This window comes from Andrena cerasifolii, chromosome 7 (genome assembly GCF_050908995.1).
Source record: "Andrena cerasifolii isolate SP2316 chromosome 7, iyAndCera1_principal, whole genome shotgun sequence".
NCBI lineage: Eukaryota > Metazoa > Arthropoda > Insecta > Hymenoptera > Andrenidae > Andrena > Andrena cerasifolii.
The window spans coordinates 12,852,068-12,878,320 of record NC_135124.1 but is presented as its reverse complement, the minus strand read 5'-3'; the positions used below and the strand labels follow the sequence as shown (position 1 = coordinate 12,878,320).

The following is a 26,253-nucleotide window of genomic DNA, read 5'->3' as shown; positions in this document are numbered from 1 at the left end:
ATCGAATTTGGGGGTGCTATCTTCACAGACCTATTTGCGGCGGGGCAAGTTTTTACGGTAACAACGTGCCCCAAGTCACGGTAACAACTAGCCCCTACCGACACATGTAGCAATTTCAAAGACTATTCTGCTTATACATGTATTCAAACGATAAACACTATTACACCATGTTCTTAAATGTCATTTGATCCATAAGAACGATTCAATCTATAATATCGACGTTAAATAATTGAAATAGACCAAAAAGTAATGATAGAAAATTTTTTACTTATCTGGTACGCGACTAATAGGTCCTTGCTTACAACCACATAATTCGCTGTCGCGGACGCTATTAAAGTGGGCGACAGAGTGGCGTGATCAACTCACACGGAAAAAATAATTTAAAGTACAACGCTCTTTTTATTTTGAAGATAGAGCCGTCGGAACAACTTACCCCCGGAACTTTTAGCCCCGGTCTCCCCTACTCTATAAAAGCATCATCGAGCCCATTAATCGCCGAATTTCAGCTGTCACTGAAAGCGCATAATGCGTTTCGATCATATCGAATTAGTGTAAACGATGAAAATTATTTGAAGGCTTTACGCGGACACGTTGCCTCGGATTAATAATTCGCGACAGTAATTCGTCGTTTGCAAGCCGCGGAGATAGTAATATTCCCGACGTCGTTCGTGTGTTCATCTCGAAATCAATTCTAGATCAAAGGGAAGCAGGGGGAAGCTTCTGAAAGAAACACGTTTCATCAGCGCTCCTTTTAATGTTTATTTCTGCTGCTAATATTTCGGGATACTCCGCGGGGGGGAATTAGTAAACGCAATCAACGGCAAGTTATTATCAAGCTGCGAGGCCACGTAAGCAAACAACGAAATTTCCGACTGGCGATGGTTTTTCGGTGAAAAATTCCACCGTGTACCCGCGTCGGCGCGAAAAGCTCGGCGATCGTTTCGGCAAATTGGAAAATGTTTGTCGCGAAATGGAGTCGATGGAGAAGCGACGCGTTAACTGGTTCATAATGAATATTTGAACTGGCAGGACAATTAACTTGTTGGGCAATATAATGGCGGAAACGGAGCGGAAACGCGTGCATGTCGCGAAGGCGCAATAACAATTACACGGATTCCACGGCTTGCCTATTTTCCATTGAATGGCACTGATAAAAAGTTGAATTCCACACCGGTGATAACACTCGCGACACCATTTTCACTTGTGTACGTTGACTGGAAATTAAATTTATCAATTATTAGTTAGAAGCAGATGGCGTGTTGTTTCAATTTTAAGAATTAGTAGGCAAGTGACTATTCAAAGCGACAAACTTTATCGACGAAAAAAGTGTCGCAATAAATTAGCCCTCGTTATAAGTTTTCTAAAGTTGTATGTAAATTTCGCGTATTCAAATTCTTTTCTCTGTCTTATTTACTTCTTACATGAGTTTTAAAATAATTGTATGTAGGGGAGGCCGCGGCTAATTGAATAATTTTTAACATTTCTAATTTTTATAAATTGACCATTGGTATTTTCTTGATTTGCTGCACACCAAAAGTTTAAAAATTTCATTAGGTATACAGGCTTAATCTTTAAAATTGTTTCAATTGAGTTCAGGTCGTAGTTTTTATTATATTTAGAGTAGTGAGACGAATAAGTGAACAAACCCCGGCTGTGGGGTTAGTTGACAAATACGATGGCGTTAGTTGACTTGACATTTACTTTTCAGTTTTAACCCTTTGCCTGCGAAAGGCGTATACATACGCAGTCAATTCCATCAATATAGTATACGAAAGTTGTCTATAGTCCCATTACAGAACATATAAAAACGTAGGTAGTTAATTGTACCTTATATTCTCATAAAGACTGTTCTCCAATTAATCTCGAGCTGAGCTTAAGTAAAATTGAATTTTTATGAAATCATGCCACAAATCACTGAAATAAGACCGAGTGATGAATGAGAAGAATGATTGGTTATTAATGGTAACATTTGCCTTATTCCCTACCAAGCTCATACATACACTCGTGGCTGACCTCGCGCGACACTCCTCCGCACAATCGAAGCTCCATTATACTTTGGAAGCCCCGAATATACACAGGAATTTGTTTCCCTCCCCTGTTGTTTGACATGTCTGCGACATTTCCGTATGTACAATGGCGCGCGGCGAAAAAAGGGACGGGCGAAGGGATGGGGGGAAAAAATGCCCAGGATAATCCGTGACAAGTTACACGGCCGTGTTTCGCCATGATCCGGCAAGGGCGAAACGAGCCAGAACGGAAGAGAACGAACAAGAGAACGAAAGTATATAAACGGTGGCTGTTTATCGAAACGTCATGCGCAGGCAGCCTATCAAAAGCAGAATCGCTCTCGGGAGCCTCCTCGTTCCCTCATTTCCACGCACGCTTCATTTCCTCCGCACACTGCAAACGTTTGTTTATAGTTAATGCCGAAAGCTGCCACGGCGCCAGCTTGAATCCTCCTCTTATCATTCCATCGATAGCGGGATTCCTAAAGGCGAGCTTCAAATGTCGTATTCCCAAGCTTGCGCGACTATCTGCGCAGGATATGCCGAGCCCTACGCTTCAATGGCAGGCGGACAATCCTTTCGTGGACTTGCAATTCATCCGTGCAATACTTTTTCCATTTCTACAACCCTGCTTTTCGTTCTAATTTTACATTTAGTACGACTGAAATAAAATTCAAGTCGGACTTAGCTGTTTCTATTTCAAAGCAGTGGAGGACAGTGAATACTATACCGAGAACTGTGAATGAGTATAAGCTTGCGTCTTACTTTGAAAAGGGGGCGTTTGAACGAACTATTGAATACCAAGAATTGGATAAAAACCTCAGAGTGCAAACACAAAATCGATCTTCTAATTAGGGGGCTTGAAAAATGTAATATTGATCCTGCACTTTTTGCGCGCCGTCTACGCGCATATATATATCGTTAATGCTCGATTGAATATTCATTGCGTTAAGTGGACACACGTCACGCTAGCTTCCTTCGTTAAGAGACCCCGGGTGAAGAATGGACGTCCCGTGGGCCTCGTTTTTTCCTTTCCGAAAAAAGCGATCTTGCCTTCCCCCACTTCTTTTATTCCTTCTCCGCTGCAATCTATTTGTTTCACAGGCCGATGGTTACGAAACCAATCAGTGTAACCCGCTCGAATGGAAGGCTCGGCAGGTGCACAAAGAGCCGGTGCTCGGAAAACGAACAAAATATTACGCGAGTCCCGAAAACCCGGGACAGAAACTGCCGCTAGTTCTGCCTGATTTTGCGTGAAAACGTATTTTCTACCTTTTCCTACTCTCTCTCTCTCTCCATTTTTTTTTTTTTTTTAACACAAAACCGGTAAACGCGAAACGTTGTTCTGCACGAGATCTGTTTCAATCTGAACTCCCTTTCTCCCCTTTTCCTACAGATCTCGTTCCATTCGACTTCTAAACTCGACTATTCCCTTTGTCGAAACAGCCACGTCCCACCCCTTCCCTCTGCTCTAAAATACAAAGCTTTGATACTCGAAACCCTTTCCGAGAGATTATAGAACTATATCCCAAAATCATTTACCGAGCTCCAAAATACTACGAAGATCGTCGGGTTTAATATTCCCTACGAATTTCAAGTTAATAATAAAATTAATTCCTAAATCAAAGAGACAGTTAGCGAGCTTTAATTCGTGATAATTTCTAAACGGTATTTAGTGTCCCACGCGATTAAATCCCAAGGTTCCCGAAGAGTTGCCCGAGTCAGATTACGGCGAGAGAAAAATCGCGATTAATGCGGCAGCTTAATCGCGCGTAATTGCTCCAGCAATTTCGCCGAATATGCAAGAACCGGGGCCAGGACATCAATTTGGGGCGTGCGGCGGTGCTTCGTTCAATCTCCTTCGAAGGTCCTGCCGACGGAATCATATTCCTGGCCGAGGACGATGGCTCGTTTCCCTCCCTTCAGGAAAATTCACGGGCCACTAAAGGTTTTCGTTAAATTATTCAGAGCCACGGGCCGTGGGAAGGGCGATTTCCTTCCGGGTGATCGATCAATTAAGTCGACGACCATCGTCCGAAACAATCGTGCTTTATTATCGAGCCAGCCCTGAATCGGTTCCATTGCTGCCATTCGTCTTGTTGCGCCCCGCGCGATCGAGCAACGTAATTTTTGTTCAGCCCCGCTGTGTCGCCCCCGAAAGCTTCGAGGAGTTACATAAGCTCGACACTGCTATGCAGCCAAGGGAACTGTATTTTTCAAAACTGACTTCGGTGTTTTTTTTCACTGCCACCGGCCTTGATATATATATATATATTTTTGCTACGGTGATGTATCGTTGACTGTACTCCGTCGAAGGATTTATGGGCCAGTGAAAAATTGCGAGCTCACGAGTACCGATGGAGTAACATTGCAAAGCGTGAAACTTTTACGTTAACGAGTGAAATATTTGACTGCGCGTCCCGTAACATATAGCTGCAGGATATTATCAAAGACACCTGGCGAATGGCTCGAGAATACGTCTAATTAGAATTACTTGTAACAAATCATGAAAGTTCCCTTCGCTCTGAAATGCTTCGCCGATATCCACCACTCGAAGTATCAATTCTCGCAACTCGCCACGCGATTGGAGCAGAGGAATGAGCAAAAGGTGCTCGGCTGCTCGACGCAAGTGCATTCGTGGAACGGGCTCGTATTGTACGATAACTCGGGTTCGCGGGGCATCAAAGATCGGAGAACTCATAACTTTCACGATTGCCCCAGAAACGAGGCTTTGGATCCCTGTGAAGCTGGAAAGGCCTCGTATCAATCGCCCCCGCCGTTAAAAAAGTACGCCAAGAGCGAAACGCCGCTGGAAAAGCTACACTAATTGCGGTGCAAAAGCTTCGTCGAGTGGCGTTTCTGATCTCCTTCGCTCTAAATACGCGCGGGCTTTACGGCCGTTGAAAAGAATATCGCCGATCGTCGGACCGTATGCCGCGACGCGAGCAAATGGCGCGACTTTTCCGCCGGTGTATATAGAGAGACTTTATGATATCGCGGTGTAATATCGGATGATATTTCCGTCACGTAAATTCGTAACGGCCGTTCGAGAGAGAGCGCTGAGAATTCGATTGGAAGACGACGGTCTGGGTTGGAAATGCACGGAAACCAGGATCCACCAGTCGAAGGAATACGCTTAGAACAGTTTTCTGCGGTTTAAACCCTGTCTCTGACAATTTCCTCGAACGTTGATGAAGAACAAGGGGATGTTGGAGCCGGATCTGTTCCATTCTTATCGGTTCTGATGTGAATTTCGAGGATTCTGTCTGTGTTAAATATATACCTACAATAGAGACGAGAAATCACCGCGATTCCATCTTAAGAATCGTGCCATTGCGTTTTTCCAGCTTTCCCAAGTTCACCCCGCCGTTTCCTCGCGAGACTGGCCACATCGCTGACAATCTCGATAATTAACGGGGCAATTTGTAGCCCCGGCCGGAAGCCTTAATTGAAAAGCTCAATCGAGACGCAGATTGCGTAACCCTGTTTCCCCGGGATTCGGTTAGCGGCTTTTGTAAATCGGCCGAGTTATATAGAAATGTATGCTAATGATAGAGACCCAGATTCCCGATTTACGAGGCAGCCGCGGGGGCTTAAAATGGGAATTTATGACGAAGCAATATTCCGAGGCACGGACCAGAAGTTTCTTTGGGAGCGAAAACTTTCCTCGCGAACGTCCCTCCCCTTATCCCCCTCTATAAGTGAAACTTGAAACCTGCATAATTGACGTGAAATTTCTGGTAACCGGGAGCCGTTTTTCCACGGGAAGCCGAGCCACCCACGGGGAACGTGATTTCTTTTAGCCGCGTAATGTCCGCGAACATTGGTGATGAACGACGTATCAGCGTTGATGTATTGATAAAATTCACGCACTGTAGTCGCGTCGAATTTCATGGGAAACGATCGATGCGATTTACCATGGTCGATCTAATTCATATAAAAGGCAGCTTTTAATAGCCGTGCATGTTTGGGTGGATATCAAACACAGGACTCGAAAGCTGCGGACAAATCAGATTTTATTTAGCGAATCCACGAATAAATGATTATACGTTCAAAATATTTTCGAGAACGATGGATGTATTAAATTTGTAAATAATGAAGTTGGAATTTCGACCGTAAAATTTAAAAAAAAAATTAAAACATATGATTTCGGCGCACAGTTTCGGTCAATTAAAAGAATAAAAGCTAATTTGCAAATATAAAAAGTATCAAAAATACAATACAATACAATCATCTTCCGACGTTTCCGTCAATATTTAGACCTTTATCAAGGAAAGTTTGAATAACTAAATACTGCTTATGCTTATATGTAACATGCTTGATAGAAGACTGTATTAAATTTGTATTTATTCTGAAACGCGAAGGATCGATTGCAGGCGTGTACGATAATTTATTTATTGCTAAGAGATGTTCTACTTCTATATCTAATTCATCACTGTTCAACTATGCACGTAACGCTTCTGAACATAGAAAATTTAATCTATCCATAGCCCGAGGAAATAAGAACGGAGCGTGTGGCACGCATCGCGCAGACATTGAAGACGACCCAATGTCTCCGATGAGAACACTGTCTCCTAGAGGTCTTTGTACATGCACGTCGTAAAACGTCGTATATTGTACTGCGAGGTGGTACGTTGTAATGTCAGCGTTATTTTCAATCTGTCCCGTGACGGTGACGAAAGCGTGGCACGGGGAATGGAACCCAGTGTCTGAACTTTAATATAACACTGGATGGGAGCAGCCTAAACATCTTTGTGCCATTATTTTAAGCACGAGCACGAAACTGAATAAGCTGCCAAAATTCACACGAATTTCACGTATACGTCAAAGGATATCTACTAAAGCAATCGACTAAATACCAAAAGCAGAAATGATCAAAAGCAGAGATGAATTCGTTTATTACTACACAGCAGATATTCGAATAACACCACAGCGCAACCCACGCGATCTTTACGGAAGAACAAAATCCATCGAGCTTGGTTCGTCGCATCAAACTGATGAAACGCACCAGCCCACTGCCATCCAATTCATTTTTCGTCCCGCAGCCGAAGCACCCCCGGAGCTACATCGCCCGACACATTCTCGTCCTTTATCATATTAATAGCCGTGCCCTATAATTATCTCATCGTTTTAAAATCGCATCGAGGCGCGTGCATCGGCAGCCCGGCGCACAACTGGCTCGTATCAATTGCCTCCGCGCGGCCGTGCTGCGCGCCGATAGCGTGTGCTCGCTTCATCCCCACACTCAATTTATTAAAAGCAATGAATTTTTACCATACGCTGTATTACCTGGTTATTTACAAAATGCGCGCACGCCAACGCTTTTCACCGGACAAATCGTTCGTTCCCCTCCCCCTCTCCTCGTGCTTGTCCAGCGAAAGTAATGAATTTTCATTGGACGGTTCAGGGGTGCCGCATCGACGCGAGTGATCCCCCCCGTCCTACCATCGTGAAATCATTAGCAGCGATTCCCCTGTTCGCCGGGCTGCGTTTTTACGAGACGCCCGTATCACACGGCTCGCGAAAGACAACATCGCGGTGGGTTAACGAACGACCGAACCGATTGACCATCGGGGTGATGCGTTGCTGGCTCGCTCCGCCGGGCGACACTTTTATTTTTAATTGGGTTACTCAAACTAATTAATTCTCGGTCCCGCGGAGGTTCTCTCATTAATGCGACAGAGGAATTAACGACGGAAAAAAGGGCCATTGACGTTCGCGAGGGGGTGTGGGGGTAGGATAGAGGGGTCGGTAATTTATGGTGCGCGCAAACGTTCGTCCGGGCCTGTCTGGTGGCTTGAATTTTTGAAAAACCCTGTTGATCGACGCTGTTCGTTCGGCTTCGTTGCTGTTAATCACACATAGGGGGTATGCTCGATTTTTATTAGAGCGTTGGATATTCTGTACTGGGGAACAGAGCGTTTCAGTCTCGTCCCGCGGGGTGAGTGAGATTTTTGATATGGGGACAATGGATGTGCTCGTGAAAAATTGTATTGTTAATTGTGACGATTCAATTTCGGTGGTGGAGAAGTATTTTCTTAAATATCTTGGTTCAAAAGGTGGTTTGATTGCGGGCTATTGGAGAGGGTGAGAACTTAAAGGAGACGCGAGTATATCAGACGCCAATGGAGAAATTATTGCAAGCATTATTCATAAATGAAATCAGATTCTGTACCGAGGAAAGGGGTCTCGATAAACCTATTCAAAACAATTGCAATTTTCGCACGTGAGACTTTATTAAAGCACCTTCTCAATCTCACGACGTAACAAATCTATTTAATAAAACTCCCTTTACCTAACACCAGTAAACAATGAAAAAGCAGAGAGCCTTCGAACACACATTGAACACGTCTAAAATTGAAAAGCCCTGCTCCAGTTTGGAGTCGAGCCTTCCCACCGCTATCGACACTGTTCGACATTTAATTCTAAATTATATTATGAAATTCCCCTTACCTCGTTGTACTGTCAACCTAGCTTGGAGCAGCGCGGTTCACATCGCCGTCGCCACGCGTGCTGGCCGATGTTGACAGGCCACGCACTAGACACTCGCGATAGAATGGAGCGAAAGGGGGTGAAGGTGCACCCCAAACCGGGCGATCCGTGATACGCGAATGACTCGCCGGGCGCGACTGACGGTACCGTGTTGCTCCACGTGGCCTCCGACTACCACCCTAGAACTCACACAGTCACGTGACGCGGCGTACGACGGCCGTACGCACACCGACGGCGACGTAACGGACAGGAGGGGGTTGCCGCGGTGCGCACGCCCATCAGCCTCCCCCCCAGATTCGAACTTTTCTGCTCCCTCTGTACCTCGCCCCCTCCCCCTTTTTCTTGTTAAACGCGTAATTAGCGGCATTTCGCGGCTTCGCCAGCCGATAATTGGTTATGGAATGCAATCGGTGGCTCGATGCCTCTTTTTCTTGTCTACTTCCGGTATTCCGGGTGCCTCTGCTCCCTCCGGGGCACGTCTTGCTTGTAACTAAGGGATGGAGGAGCGTTACGCTGGGTATCTGGGGTACAGTCCGATAGGAAAGTCGAGATGTGCATGAATTTGCAATTCTATGGCGAATAGGAGGGTTGATGACCCTTGGTGATCATAAGGGTACTAGGCAGTCGCTCCTGTCTAAAGTGAAGCATATCTGTTTGAATTAATTACAAAGAAACAAATTGAAACTGAGACTTGTTCTTTGCCAAGAAGTTCATTAACATCCTAAGCTTTAAGAAACATGTTTATTTAGTCAAAAATATGCATTATATATGACGCTACAGATGGATCATTAAAGAGTATTTTTAAAAATGTTTCTTTTGTTTTGCAGCGATAGCTCAAGAACGGAGGTTCAAATCGATTCAAATCAAATTGTAGCATGTTCATAAAATGTGTAGTTTCGGACCGAATCTAAGTTGAGAACTGCTTAGAACCCTTGAGGGTAGTTTTAAGGAGTATCTGCTCGCCCCATTTCCAGATAATTTAATGTTGAAATAAAAAATGATTACTCTGGACTGTAGTAGCGTGAAAATAACTATGAAAATTGGCTTCTTTGCTTTTCATGCAGTTTTTAGGGAAACCTGTTTACTTCTCTGGCAGAGTAGATATAGCTGTTTATTAGGAATTTACGTTGCGCAGGGTATGAGACCGTTTAGCTTAAGGGAGGGTGCATGGTGTACACCGTACACTTCCGGTAAAGTTGGTGCTGTTGTCCTACAGAAGCGAATATACAAAGTTTAATTTGATGCACGAAGGTCTGCCGCGAAGTATGTTTACGCAGGATTTCGTTACGAGTTATGTAACTAACCGCTTGCCAATGAGGTCCGCGCTGATTACGATGGCGCTAATTAAGTCGTACCTTATCCACGTTTCTCGTTCCGTCGGCTGTCAGGAATTTTCAGCTCGAGACTGATAGCGATCGCGACTACTGGCGGAACGACGCCAGAACGCAGTCGGTTGTCTTAATAAGCAAAATTAGCCTCACTTTCAAAGCGCGGCTGCTTCTAATTCCCGATGCTCCGGCGTTTCGTTAGCCGCGGATTACGCAATTCCGAGGTTCCGCGGTGCCCAAGTCCCTCCGCGAAACGTCGATCGCGAGCCTCCCGTGATTTATGCGGGTAAAATTCGAATCTATGCCCCGTGTCTGGAGATAATTCGATTAATTAGAACGATTCCCAGACAAAGCAACTCATGGATCACGATTTCAGCAGCCGATTCGCTGCAATTACGCTAAGAAAGATGCGCTCGGGTCGTCGCAGATAGTCGAATAGAGGTTTGGCCCAAATCCTTTCGAAAGGGGGAATCGAAGGTGGAGGCGAGGGCTAGGCAGCACTGTTTTAGGGGCTCCGCCGTGGGCGACCAATTACCGAGGCTTGTCCGAGTCGTTAAAGTGGCTATCGGGTACGCTTCTTTCACCTCCGACTGGCTTCCGTCTCGTCGTGGACCATCCGCACCCTTTCGCAGTAGCTTGGTCCGCGTTCAGGCCAGCCACGGGAAACGAGAAAGGCCCCCGGTTTCGGTCTCGAGCGTGTTAATTAGACGTGCCTTTGTTTCCTCCGAAGGAACCGCGAACGAGGCAAATATGAACGACGGGTACGACCCTCGAATTTCTCTCCCGTTCGGTGTCACGATCGCTGCGCCGAGGAATTATTTATGCTGTGAGGATCGCACAAACGGGGAAACCAGACGGCGGCTCTCATTTGAAGCCGGGCTGGGACGATGATTGCTGCCAATGACGCTGGCAGCGGAGAGAATCGGCGGCCACCGAGCGTTCAAACGAGGCAACGTTAATTATTCGAGTCGCCGCGATTTTCGTACCGCGCGCGCGCGCGCGCGCCCGTGTTTCGGGCGACTGTAGATAATGAAGATAAAGTTTCAGCCGTAACGAGCGGCCGGCCGAAAGCTGAAGTGGGCGGGCGAAAATGCGAAATGACACGTGAACGAGCGAAATATGAAACAATAGGAGTTGCTGGGTCTCTGGAGACGCGGATGGCTTAGGAGATAATAGGTGAATGGAAATTAGAGGGTGGCACTGTGTCTCCGTTTTTGCGAGGGGGAGGGAATCTGTGTTTGTCACGCTCGCGTGCAGAGATCTATTGTAAAAATTCAGTTCCACCGAAGCTCGCGGTAAGACGATTAAAGTTCTCCTGCGCGTTTACTTTAATGGTTGATCCCCGTGCTCCCGCTATTCCATCTGCCCCGTCCATATTTTTACATTTACTGGAAAACTAATCCCCTGGCGTTTGCCTCGGGAAAGGAGGGAAATGTGCGGAGGAGAGCGAGCGAAGCACGCGAGTTCATTTGCGAATGAACGTCACGAAATTCCTGGAGGAAATCGAATTGCCGGTGCTTTGTAGCTACTGTCGGACGTTTGAAATTAACAGCGCTCAGAGTGCGTAAAAATTCATGAAGATTCTTTTTAACGAGGAATTGTCATGAAAACCGAGGTAGCCGAATGCAGTCGTACGCGAGCGGGCTCCAGCCGCCAGCGAATCCGTGTTCTCGTTTGCATTTATTTAAATTAATAAACGTATAAATATTAAAGCCTGTAAATATACATACATTTGAAAGTTTAATAAGTGTATCGCGGCGTGCGCGCGTTAGTTTATTCGGGCGACAAGCGAATTACGTAAAGCACTAATAAATCATTGTTAAATATTTAAGGGGCGTACTTTCCTGCTATTTGGAGCGTGGATGGAGCGCAAGCTTTTCCACGATCAAACGTATAAATGCAGGGGTATCTTTCATTGACTCGTGAAGCTAAAATTATATTAAAAAGGGGACGAAGTTTCTAATAGATCAGTGATTCTAATGCTTAGTTTACACCTGACGAGTGCTCAGCCCAATCTGAACGCATGTTCTGGTACTCGGCCGAGTAATGCGCGGGGAAGATTTTCACTCGGCCGAGTCACTCGTCAGGTGTAAACCCAGCTTAACGTCTACTACACAAGAAACTTTAAATTCATCGTCCATCACCAAATATCACTTCTAATCCGCCAATTAGTGGCACCATGCCTCTCGCTTCGTCCAACGAAGACGCGCTCCTTTGACGCGAAAGGGTACGCAGATATTACGCCACAATGCCAGCGAGCTCTTCATCCCCCTCGATTCGACCCTCGCCCTTTCCCCTTCCCACTCTGTTTCCTTGTTCTTTCCCTTACGACCCCCGTTCCGTCCGGGTGGAGATTGAGAAGGCCGAAACCTAAGCGAGCCCGCCATCAAACTCCTCCTCAAGAGCAAGCTGGATGTTTACATTTCAATTATCCGACGCCTCGTCCGTGCCATTATTAGTATTTGCATGATTTAGTAGCTGAAGAAGCGTGCCTCGGCCGCGTCTGGAGCCATCTCTGATTCGGCAATTATCGGAGTGCGGTTTGATGGGGCTCCACAGGCGCCTACAGTCCCATCTGATGCGTGTTCGCGCAACACTCGAGGCGATTAATTCACATTATTCATAAATACTCTTCGAACAGTGCATTAACAGAGGGCACTTGAATATTGAAGAGTAATACTTCCGTTTTAAACTGTTTAATCTGCTTCTGATCCGGGCCTGTGATAGATATTTCGAAATTGTTGAACGCGTCTGCTGGGAATTTAATAATATCCAGATTTGTAAAGGCTGTTGCTTTGCGAAGCTAACGTTTAGAAAAGAAGTTGTTACAGTAGTCGACATCTGAATCTTAATTTCGGGGATTCTTTGTTGGATCGCCCTGTGCACTGGTTCCCAAGATAGAGAATCTATGATTTCACGTGGATATAAGTCCCTAACAGACCGACTTTACAAATCGTATTAAGCGAAGAAGCCCCGTTTCATCCGATTTTCCGCTTCGGAATCGTCCGAGGGAATTCGAAGCCATTAGCGTGTCCTTAATCGATTAATCGGCCAGGCAATTCGAGGATCCACCGGCGGAGGGCAGGCAAACGAAGGTGGAAAAAGGAACGGCAAGAAAGGGACGACAGAAATGAAAAGAATCTCTCTTTAGGGAGAAGAAAAACTCGGAAAACGAAACCCCGGTGCAATATTCCGGGGAATCCCGCGAATCGATGGGAGCAGCGGAAACGAGCGAGAGGATGAAACAAAGAGGGATAGACGGAGCGAGACCGATGGAGAGGCAGAAGAAGAAAAGTGGAACATTTCTGTGCTCGTTAAAACGCGCAGCTTCAGAATCCAGCGCAAACCGGAAGGAAGAAAGCCTCTCCCATCACGGAACGTGACCCGTTTCCTCTTTCTTCGATTTTTCATACAATAACTATTGCTGAGTTCCTTTTCAAGAAAGACACCTCGCGTCCTTACCGTCTCGCGAGCTTTTTCTAAAAAGTTATTTCGAAGACACGAATGAATCAGCAGAATCCATTCGAATGCTCTTTAATTAATTTTCAATTTAAAAATACGCCTGTTCCTTCGTGACCTGGCGCCAGTGGCGTAAATTTGGATTCTAATTAGGCTTTTAATAGTACGACGCTGATTCATATCTGATTCATGGGCACGTGCTCCGCGAATAATCGATGAACTCTCGCGAAGGATCCATTCAGCCGACACGGTAGCTTCTTTCACGGAACATTTCCCGATTTCGCCCGACGACGATTCCTATCTTCGGGTCGTTATAAATACGCGTAATACTTTACTCGCCGGGCTTGTCAACGCTCAAAACACCGTGAATAATCGTAAATATGGATCAGGCGGATATATTGCACCGTGGAGCTTGGAAAGGAATCTATCGTTCGCGCTACATCAATCACCCTATTGCAACACGAGAGCGTCAATAATATTTTCTGTTATAATAACGTGATTTACAACGCAACGAAACCAGCAAAATTTACGACGCCCATATTAATTACCGCCCAAAATTGTAAAACCGCCCCGCTCGATAAAATGGTATTACGGGATGAAGAGTGAAACATGCGAATTCATTTGAGCTTCCACGGTTCCGCGGGCATCGCGTGATTTTTCCGCGACTGTTAATAGTTGCAGCATACGAGGCTGGGATTAATTAGTTCAGCAGCGGAGCTAATAGATTACACTTGAAATATGAGACGTCGTGTAGTGGACTATCGAGGAACTTATTCGTTATCGAATACATCCCCCCTATAGCTGACCTTTATCCTCGCGATGCCCTATCGAAAATCGCCGGAAGAATCGGCGAAAGGAGGGAGAAATTGGTCTGTAAAGATCCTCGCGATGCATCGGGAAAGAGATTAAAGAGCTGTCATTCCCCTGTTTTACTGGCGGAAATGAGCCCCCGAAATCGATCGCAGACCGATATTTTCGAATTTTACGAGGCAGCCGATGAGGTCACCGTCGATATTGACCACTCAATTCTATGACCTCCATCGGTTATGACCACTAAAAGAAAACGATTCCGTAAGTTATGTGCCACTCGCGATTTCGCGCAAGCAGAGACCGTTTTAGCAAGAAATGCCTATTCGCAACATCGCGTCGTTATAAAAATAGATAGAACACTTAAGTCTATAAAAACTAGACAATTCATGTGGCCTAGATCTTCATAACAAAATTTCAAGATTAACATTGCCGAAGAAATTTCGTTAAAGCCTATGAAACCGAAGATTAAAAAGGACACCCATTGTGTACCCTTTGCCTTTGGCGATCGGAATATTCTGTACACAGCTAACCAAGTGATCGATCTCTGCATTACCCATCAATCTCTATTAAAATGTTAATATGTCGCGTGGGGGGAAGAGATGTCCTATGTTACCACTCGAAAAATGACTGAGCACTCTGGCTCCCCCAAGTGTTCCATGGATCACCGATTTCAGTGTGGGTCGTGTCAGTGATATTAAACCGTTGCAGTCTAAATGAAAAATGGTAACATTCTATATAAAATATTCGACAGCTTAACATCCCCTAATGTCACCATGTTTCGCAATAATTTTCATAAGCTCGCGTTGTTGAAAGTCTTAGTAACTTAACGGAGCAGCGAAGCGTAGAAACCAAATAATTCCTGTCAGAGAAACGAAGGATCGATAATTTCTGTATCCGAATAAAATGCGAACGGACGTTCTCTAGTGCCCTTCCCCCCGGGGCAGATTAATCTCACAGCTATCCCCTTCGAGTTCTCCCACGGAAATTAGCTCGACGGAAGCGCTGTTCGTCTTCGCGTGCCGGTCTCACGGATCGACGGTTTTACGAGGACAGGATCGCTGCGTCATTGACCGCTGTCGTCGAAACTCGAATGGGCGAACTTCACTGCTGCCAACAGTGCAGTTAGACCCGTGCTCCCCCATTCGTTCCACAACTTGGTGAATATCAGATCGTTCGAAGAGGGAGGGCGAAAACCGCCCCTGCAGTTCCAACCGTGGTAACTGCACTTCGCGAAGACCGCGGTGGTTAGATAAGGCTCACGCCGTGTAAGAAAAGAAATTCGTTCGACTCGTTTGCTGGACGACAATGGAACGGGAAACAGTACGCGATCGTGAGCGAAATCTTGGGTGACTATTCGGTCCAATGAGTGTAATTTGATATCCCTCTGATGGGCATAAAAGGGACATCAATAGGTCAGACAGTGGCGGTGATAGAAAGGCATAAACCACTTGCTGGGAAATTCAATTTTTTTTATATTGTGGGATTTAAAAATTTTTAAATTTAGCTCTCCCACGGCAGATGCAAAGTCTTAAGAGAATATTTTGTACTTTGAAATTGAATGGAAGCGTGTGAATGAATAAACTAGTGATATAGGTCAACGATAGACGATACGTTTTAGAGATCAGACACGAGCACAGTTTGTTCCACTGTCAAAATAATAGAAGTCTCTCGATATTGTTATCGAATGTGATGCGTGTATCCAGCTGGGCTGCTTTGAAACTTTTAAACCTGTCCAGGGTGCAACGTGCCATTCCAGCAACGTGCACCGCAATGGGTTAGGAAAGGCTCTTAGCAAGTGCTTTAGGTGGGCGTTTTCGGCCGCGATATAGTACCTTTTAACCACGGAAAAAAAGGGGAAAAAGTACTCGGGATCTACTACCTATCTTTGCCTCCCTTTTCCTTCTTTCATCCGTCTTACCTTCTCGCCCCCCTTTCACTCTCCTTCGAGGTCTCTCTCCCCCAACTACTTCTCGTTTGTCCTATTTTTCCTTTTCCTTCACCCAAAGGGAACTAAATAAACCTTGAGCAATATTATGAAATATCCATCCTGTCCTTTGCTTTTCAGATGCTTTCCAATCTCCATCCTCTGGTATTTCAATTTTTATACGAACCAGAGAAGTTCGATGCCAGGGAAACGAAATATCGCTAGCAACGAATTCATCAAGTAATTGCGAAACGTAGTTCTCCTTCCGTGTTCCACCGTAGGGCGAGAGATCGCGGTCGATTTATCTTTAACTCGTTCGTAATTTGCGCCCGTATCGAGGGGGGAGCTGCGGGGCCACGAGCAGACCAGAAAATACTAGAGGCTGACGCTTTAAGTGCATTCGATCGCGGTGTAATAGCTTTTAACTACGGAAACAAAGAAAGGTACGATTACCGCCGACGTACCCTTTCATTCCTCTCCTACTTCTTCCCTTTTCGCTTCCCCTTTAGCTCCTACTTCTCCCGGAGCATTTCGAACAAAGCGAACGCTTGGCGCGCATCCCAAAAATCTCGACAATCGACAGTGCTGATCGTCAGGTGTACTTCGAATGCGACCTAATATTCCGCGTGGTACGCGACGTAAATACTCCCTTCAAATTAGCCCAAGATTCTCGCAAATCCTCTGCCCACTAGCAAACATAATACGATAGAGACAGAGCTGGAAATCCCCTGGTGCCTATGCCATTAAGTGTACGAAATACCATAAAAGAACGCGAATATTTCACCGAAAAAGTCCCCATTCGCACGATCAACAGGACACATCCTCAGGTTTCTTTGACCAGCAGCCAACTTTGAAGTAACGTAGCCTTAAAGAAGCAAGTATCGAGAGAGAAATATGTGTACACGTAGCGTGACAGTCTCTTTATACGATGTAAAACAACGATCTTGGCACCCTCCGGGCACGAGGTCTCTCCACCTTCCCGATCTGCCATGCACGGAAACGTGGGTCGTCGTTCGCCATAAAGAAAATCCGTGACGGGTGGTCCCGGCTTCCGGTTCTTCTCCCTTCGAGCCCCCACGGCGCTCGGTTTTCCTGCGAAACTGTTTTCCTGGCAACGATCCGCCGTCGAAGCGATTCCTCAACGCGTTCGCGCGCGTCCATCATCCCCTTTCCTCGCAGCAGGGGTGCAACCATCCACTTCGACCTCCTTGAATCGCAGGGACGCACTCTCGAGACACACGCGCGCACACAGGACGGGGGAAGAATGGAATCGTAATAGATCTCGCGTTCTCGCTCGACTGAGCAGCTTTGACGATTCGGTATCGTTGTCGCTTCGACGCGCTTTAGCTCGAGCTTCCGTCGTCTGACTCCTCCTCCGCTGCTTCGCGTGATTTGGGACAGGCGCTCCCTGTTATTTGTAATTAATTTAGATAAGTCTCGGGCTGTAAATGAGCTACGGAGGTCTGAGGAGGAAATCGCGCGCGTCTGTCTCGGTTATCTCTGGAAAATGTTCTTCACGGGTAGACGGAGAAATTGAATGTTAAAATTTAAGTTTAATCAAGACGCAAGGGGAGTACCGAACTCTAATATCGGACTCTGTCAGGTGGATAGTCGTACGAACGACAAATAATCGCAGAAGCAGCGCGAACTCTATCACGTATGCAGATGTAACGAAAAAGGAACGCAAAAGGTCTACGTCCGCAGCAGTTTGCCTATATTTCAAGATTTTTTACGAGATTCACTTCGATTCGGGGCGCACAAAGCTCCGTGCACGGAGCACCCGACCGTAGATGAGATTACCGTGCTCGCTTTTACGTGAATTTATATCCTGGGGCAGAGGTGGCGGATCTAGGAAATATTAATCCAAGGGTAACGTATCGGGCCTAGTTGATGCCGCGTTTCAAGGCCGTTGAACGTCGGCCAAACACCACGGAGCCCCGGCCGTTTTAACTTTTACTTTGCGCATCGCATCGTGTGCTCTTCCGCCTCTTCGTAAATACTAATAAAAGTGCGAGGGTGCAGCGGTTGCCGTCTGAAATAAATTGAACTGGCCCGCGGACACGGAGCCACTGCTGACGAGCGGTTCGTGTAAATTTCAGACGGTTCGGTCAGCCGGGTCGGCTGGGAAAACGGTCGAGGGAAGGGCGGCAATAATTTTCTTTTTAAACGCCGCCAACAACGCGTTAATGTCAAGACAGACAAAATTGCGGCCGCTAATCATGAGGAAATCCCCTACATATTCACAAAGTTTCAGAATTTTTTGAATTTTCGAGTTCGGGATCTTCCCTTGTAAGAAGAATGTAACTTTATTGGTAAACTATTGTTGAATAATCAATACCACACAAATTTAATGATAAATTATGTCAAAATAATACTTTGCAACTTTCCTTCACTATAATATCAACTGTTTGATGCATTTTTCAGAAACTTTTGCACTCCACGAAAAATACAAACGTTTCTCTTTCAACTATTGTGTCTAGGGATCTAGTATACACGATTCCGTGAAGAGTTCGTTATTTCTTTATCGAAACTTTACGAAGTTCCATATTACCTGCCTTTACCCTACTGCTTCTTTACAAAAATCAGAAGTTTGGAATTCGTCGTACAAAGAGTTGCTATGTTCAATTAAAGAATCCTACTAGGCTAGCCACCGTGATCAATTTCCGCGCTAATAAACTAACTCTGCACGATCCACCAAATTGGGGTGCCTTATTCTGCCGTAACACCCTCGGGCCAGCAAAAGTGGCGCGGCGCGCGCAACAGAACAGAGATCCTTTATGCTGCCAAATCTGATAGCGCAGCCATCGTCCAGATAGTTAATGCCCGCTGCTATCTCTCGCATCAAGCGCTTTTCATATAAGAGTGCATAAAGCACAGCTGCTCTGTGTCACCTCGTTACCGCGGCCGCTTTCGAAGGATGTTAAGAGTAGATAATGCGCTGCACCCCGGGGACTCGAACGGGCACACCGCGGCGTAGCTGTTCCGACGGGTCTAATGTTGCTTTTATCGCGACTATAAATCAAAATGCTCGGCGAAAAGCCGAATTACTTCGCGGCGAACAACCACGCTGACGGAAAATGAATACAAATGGTGGCGGTGGCTTGGGGACGAGCAGCCTTTGCAACGGGACTTAACAACTGTCGTTGCGGCTTGTTCGCCGTCGGCGGAGGAATCCGTACAAACGGCAGGCAACTATTCTCGCCGTCCAATTGAATCCGATATCGTATTAATCCATCCTATTAGGGTATCGGCCGGAGCGCACGGTTTCTCGTTGCGTGTCCACGAAAAGCTGGCAAGTGTGCTATCAGTTATGAAACGGATAGACCTATCGGACTCGGTAATAACCACGCACAAGCGGGCGCTAGTGTATAGCCGTATCAAATTCAGGTTACGCAATAACCTGTAAGCTGTAAGGGAATTTCACGGTACAAGCAACGTTCGCGGCGGCCGTCGATTGTGCAAGATTGTTGGCAACCTGGTTGAAATCGGAATTGCCGCAGTAAGACGGCGCGAACGGATAATAACGGACGCAGGTGAATTTCCTTCCTATTACCGGGGGCCCAGGTTCCGTTCATTATCCGAGAAATCGCCGATCGATACCCGCGCGCCCTATCATGCCACTAAAAGGACGGAAAGTTTCGTAATGCGCGGGGCGGGGGTGAGTCGATATTAAAAGTTTGAATAGAATCTCCGGCTGCACCTTGACGAAACCACTTCCACGGGCAGGTTATTGCGATAGATAAAGCGCAGCCCTTATCGAACAGTCGGCTGTCTTTCAAAGGGCCAAGGATACGAAATAATTCGTTTCGGCCAGGAGCGTATCGGTACACAATGGACGGGAAAGTTTTTCAAACAATAGAGTCAGCCAGCCTCTCGTGGACATCTTTCCGGAACGGTCAATGGGCGCTCTGCGTCCCCTAAGCGCTCTGTGTGCTCTCAGCCGTCGCCTCTACAGGTCACCCCAGATCACGCGCGCCCATTTCCTCGGGAATTCGATTGTTGTTTACGCGGTCCCATCGTGTACATCGTTTTACGATTGTTTGAGCGACGCCCCGGACGAGCGAACGGGAACGCAATCTCGCCAAGGCGGATTAAACTTTTAACGAATCCGTGGGCAACGGGAAACTTTCGGTATACCTCTTACGCGCGTTGCATCGCCTCCCCTGACGAATGTAAATGATGAAAGTCGACGCGGAAGGATAACGTTGTACCTGCCTCGTACACCAGGAGCTTCACGCGGCTGTATGCCTTTTCCAGGGGAAGGATTGAGAATTTCCGAAAGTTCGGCGAGCGTCCCGCGTGGGTGTCAGGTTGCTTTTGTGCGATGCGAAATGGTGAACGGTGTTGCGTTACGTTTAACGCCGTTTTGCGTCGGGTGCTATTCTAGGGGCTGATCGTCCACCGACCATCGCGGCGAAGATGAACGGGGACACCTAACGAGATCTCTTCAAAAATGACTTACGCCCGGGAGAAAAATTCCCGTCGACGGTTCAACAGCGATTTTATTACCAGCGAATAATTTGTTGGCGTCGCCCCGCCATAAACTAGCGCGTTATAACAGGCCCTGGAAAAATATGCCGGGATTCTAATATCGCGAGCAAGCAGACGGCTTCGGTTCCTCTCGTCCTCCCGTCCCCAAGGCACATAAGTTCGATACCGTGCCGCGCCTTCATCGAGTCTTTGTCGAACCAATATATCCCCGCGGCTCCATTCACGTAGTGATAAGCTTCGGCCTGTATTCATGTGTAAATACCCCTTCCTTCTTCTTATACCCTCCACCCTGATGCGCCACAGACGTTGCCGAGAGTTCACGATTGCTTCGCTTTTCTTCGGGGTAACAGGCCGGTATTTGGTGCTCCATTATTCCCTCCGATCGGGAGTACTCCCGATTGTTTGCCCCTTTCCCGATGGAATTGCAGAATTACTTTCTTGGAATTAAATTTTCTACCGGCTGGCCATAGTTCCCATCGCCCCGCTTCACTGGTAAATGCGTCTGAGTAATACGCGCCGAAGCTAGTAGAGTTTGAACGAAATATTGATTAACGATCGCATTATGCAAGCGCTGCATAATTATATCGTCAAGTTTGTCGCGGGATGTTCAAAGGGCGCACCCGGAGAACAAGGGAGGGAAAAGGTCCCGGGCGATACGTTGCAGGAGCCAAAGGCAGCCGCGAGAATAATTCGCGGTAATTATAATAAAGTCTCCTGCTGGTAATAAACTTGAGAAATTAAAAATCTGATATAATGCCCCTCCCGTAATAACGGCCAGCCGCGCTTTCCTCGTTTTAATGGGGAGTCTCGGGTTTCGTATTAACATTATCTTAAGGGGCATCCCCGTGCGCCCCGTGTCTCCGAGTGTCCTGAAAATTACGCACGCGAGACACACGTGCCGCGGGATGACATAAGGCCACGACGAAATAGAAAATTAATGCCCGACGACGGTCATAAACGCGTCTTTACTGGATAATCTGCGCCATCCAAGAAGAAACAGGCACGAAGGCGAAATTTAATTCTGCCCTCTCTCCTGCCGTCCGCCCTTTTTTGCCTTCTTTCCTTCGATTAAATCGTTCTGCCCGCGTGTACGCCGTAGAGAAAAATGCAAAGAGTCGGCCTTCAACGGCGGCTGAATAAAAACGCGAGGAACGCCGCTCGTACCTCGTTCACGTTTACCGTAGCCACCCACGACGAGGCACACACGAATTTATAATTTACATTAACTCGGAAAACGAAAGTGGACGGCGCACCGCTGCGCCGCGATCCTTCAGGGACCTTTGAAATATTGTGAAACCGAGGGACTGCGCGCACGAATCTGTTTCCGTTCGCGGGATGAGACACGCGCAGGGAAGTAGGCATTTCGGAGTAATCTTTTTTGTTTTCAAAGGAGAAACATCTGTCGGGTTCTTTGCTCTTTTAAGCCACGAGGATTGCAATTTGGAGATTCGCTCTTCGGAAGGCGAGCCTCGCGGACGTTCCCGCGATGTTTCTCTTTGACAGACGGGAACGCATTAAATCCCAGATGGAACGAAAACATTCCCCGGTGATTACGTTAAAGTGAATATTTGCTGGTTCCATATTGGAGGAGTTACGTAACGCGACCGCAGGTCGAACAAGCCCGCTCCGTTCGACCCTTGGAAGGAGAAGGCGCGGCTGCATAGCGCGGAATTCGAAGAAGGGATTCGCATTTTTACGGTGGCCCGTTGGTCGGGCAATTTGTTATTTAAACACGAACGGAATACTTGCAGCTGGATCTCCGTTTATATGAACACGTCTGCTACGTGAATTATCCAAGCGTTCTTTAGCAGAGTTCTTTCTAACGTTACTACGAAGGCGTAATAACTTCTGTTACATTAATAATGCGAACTATCTTTCATGAATACGGAGCATCAGTCGCTCGGCAAATCCAGTTTCATCGAGATAACGTGGCCCACATACGACGCGCAAATCTCCCAAGGAATAAATCAGCAGAAATAAGTTGAAGCACCTGTGGAGAAGCAAGTGCTTCCTCGCGACGCTGGAAGCGTCCGCGAAAACCGTTTACCATCAAATGATAATCATTTTTGTCGAAACTATGCCCTGGCAAATATTCCAGCGTCTCTGCCGCTTTCATCGGGTCTGTTCTGAATAACATTACGTCCAACTTCCTCCCGGCGAGTCGAACTCCGCTGGAGGAATAAGAATCCCGAAAGAAACAGGGAAAGGGGCACGGAGAGGAGAGCTACTTCGAAGGCGAGCGAGTTTCATCGTAATATTCGGGATACTTGGAGATATTTTCAAAGGATGGGCTCGTGTCCAGCAGCGGAGAAGGAGCGCCGTGGAGAGCCGGGCAAGTAGAAGAGGGACAGCCGGGCACAGACATCGCGTCCCGATCTCTATTCTGCTCTAGGACCTCTCGATGGCTTCTCTCCTATCTCCACACACGCGCCCGCAAACGTGCCGACATTTCTGTGAATACGTCCGTGTGCATTATGCACCTACTTACGCATGCCTGTCTGTCGTCCTGTATTGTGCACGTTCCCATTTCTTCCCTCTTTTCTGTCTTCCCCGCATTCGCAAGCAGAGCCACGCATGCCAATTCGCGAATAAGAAGTATTGTCTTAAATACTTGTCTGCATTGTGCTGCGGGAGCCGCGCCGCCTGGGGGATAATGAATATTGACGTTTCGGAGGGAGCTGCATAATACCTGCTGCGATTCGGCTACTACACTCCTCGAAATAATTAAGGAGTCAGCCAGTGCAGGTAATTCTGATTTGGAATCTAACAACACTTCGTAAAATACTAAATTAAATATTTAAATTAAATGGGTGTAGATTATTTTCTGACTCCCAAAATCCCTACTGAGAAAGATATACTATCACGAAAGAGACTTGAGGGGACTAGGCAGTCAGAAACTCGATTTCTTGTTGTTGGATCTTTCGAAAGTACCACCCTTCCCGAGTAAAATGCCGTTTGGTTTATGTTAAAAATTGCAAAATTAAGGATTTTACAGCCGAAAAGGTCGAGCGCGTCATAAACGCTGGTAGACTAATTCCTCTTTCGAAACTTTTAACGCGTTTTTCTCGGAAACATATTTCCTCTTCGTTTTGCAGTGATTGCGAAACAACAGAGGTACAAGTCGATTTGAAAAAAATTCTGTGAAAACTTCTGTTTTGACAAAAAATAAAATAAAATGGCTCTTTTTCCAGACGAGCAATCAAGTTTCTTTAAAATTTGCCGTTTTACAGCCGCCATTTTTATAATTTTGATTGTGTTTCTTTTTCAATAGGTTCAGGGTAGAATGGGGGTCAGGGCAAAGTATTAATTTCAGAGGATATTTCACAATTCAATTTCTTACGGCCAGAATCACTGCAAAATTACAGCGGCTTCAGAAAAAAACACCTATATATCAGGCAACTGTAGCGCTGTCATACATATGTATATATTATTCAAATAATATTTTTTTTTTACTGTTTATAGTATTAACAAACATTACCCAAAAGTACTAGTCACAATTTGTATTCATCTCCTTCTAATTAATTTGCAAAAAATACTTGATTTTCGATTTTAATATTGCCTCCAGTTTTGATACTCTCTAGCTAGATGATACACCTCCATTTCAAACCTAAAACGGGCCCAGCGCTGCACGTTTTAAATGACAAATGTCGACAGACGAAACACGCAATTTTTGCCCGAAAAATCTTGAGACAGACGTGTTCCCGCGGTCAATCGTGGAGCGTATATACCTACCACATATACCATATTTCAGAAGGGTTCGCGATCGAGCGTTCCCGAGCTGTCTAAACAAGCTCCCTTTTTCCCCTTTCTACCTATTTCCCTGTCCTCCGCTCATCTCCTGTTCCTCCTTTCACGTTTGTCAGAGGCAATGACAGGATATTAAAGTAGGAACAGCGAGTAGACTGCAGACTGTAAATATCCGGTGGTGCTCGAGCTTGCTCGCAATGAACAGGTCGAGCCAACGAGGTCGGACACGGCCAACCTGGGAGCCGCGGACGTCTCTCTCGGAAAATGTGAGCGCTTCTCGTCGTCGTCGTCGCCGAGGAAATTGCGATAATACCGAGGGCCATAAACGTTACTCCGCGTAGCCCGTTGCAATTCTTTTTCTCGACCAATCGATTTCCAGTCACATGTTAATTACTTACCCTCCCTGTTCCACGGGCGTTCGCTTCAGAGAAACGAAGGAAACGGTATGCGACTACAAATTCGTTGAGTAAATTAAGCTAATACCGCGCTTATTAACGCTGATGCGCGGAACGCCAGCACGCCGATGGACAGTTTTATATCTTAGGAGAAGGCACCCCCACGTTGGCTGTGAAAATTGAAGCGAGGATGAAACCAGAAGCGCGGGAAAATGAAGTGCATTAAACAGAAGAAGGTTGTCGGTGGAAAAAAAGATTAAAACGACGAGAGAACACGCCAGTAACATGTCCGGGAACTTTTCCCGGCTGTTTGCTCGCGGACTTTTGTTTTAGCAAATTGCAAATCGCCGGTCCCCGCATTAATTGTATGAATAATTAAACGAAAACACTCGCGGACAGAAGTCGACGTGCGCACGCGGGCGTGTAGCACACGGTAAGTGCGGATATTTGTTGCGGGAGCGGAATGTTCGACGAGTAAAATTTGCATTGAAAAACTCGAGCAATTCCATGAAAATTCAGCGCCCAGATTTACTGTCGCGTGGATATGAATCCCGGGCAGCAGGCCCGCGGATAACGACGGCAATAATTGTAAAACGCTTCCAAACGAATTCGCTCGTCTCGAGTAATTTTTCAGCGAAATAACGAACCAGCAAGTTGACAAAACGCTCGAGCAATGGGCTCAAACTTTGTCAAATTGTTTTTGTCATTAGTGTCTGCGCTCCCTTTGCGTGCTTTTTTCCGAATCTGCTGCACTAATAATTTCTCACGCCAGCACGCGGGCGTCGAGAGAAACGGGTCTTGTTATTTTTTAAAAATTGAAATATCTCTCGCAACGATAAAACATTAATGTAACTTCCGCTGGTGAATTACGACACGCATTATTATAAATGTAGATATCGTTTCTTCTTCTTAGAGCTCAGGTTTAATAACATTACAACCCTTATCGCTGCAGCTCATCTTTGACAAATTTATTTATACTCTCTCGTGATTGTAACATTTCCCCTCCCTCCCATTTATTACCGAACGAAAGCGCTATTATGGCGCAAAATTATTCCACAGGAAATTGAATCGATTCTCTGATCATCCCCAGCAATTTAACCAATCTAGCAAACGATCCTCTATTCAGCCAGCCAGCAAAACGCATTTAATTGGACCTAATTCAGATTTTCATCGCTAAACTTCTGTTTCTGAGCGCGCGCTGATAATTTTTCCGCCCCTCGTATCTCCCCCCGTCCGGTCCCTCTTTTTCCCCCCACCGGCTTTTTATCCTCTTTTACTAATTAAAGAGTTTCCAAGAGTCCGGTGCGGTACAGTATACTCGGCCGGAGGGGCCTCAGAGGCAAAGTATCCTCTCGAGAATTTAGGACTCTAATATGGAGGGGCACCTTCGCAAAAAATATATGAATTCCAATGACGAGGAGCAATATCGCAGGGCTATCCTTTATTGTGGCTAATAAAGACAGCCCCAAAAGAACGGGGTGAGATCCGTGGGGTCAGCTTTTCTTGCGCGGATCCTTCCACTCTCCTTCTTTCGCCTCTTTGTTTCCGTTCCGGCGAGGTCGATTCTCATGCACGTTGCCGGTAATTCCCCTCGACGTAAT

At 46.3% G+C, this 26,253-nt stretch overlaps 1 protein-coding gene across 1 annotated transcript in view; it reads right to left on the bottom strand.

Moving 5' to 3' along the window:
* The window catches only part of LOC143371351 (uncharacterized), a 176,515-nt gene that overhangs the window by 128,046 nt on the left and 22,216 nt on the right, over positions 1-26,253 (bottom strand). The window lies entirely within an intron of this gene.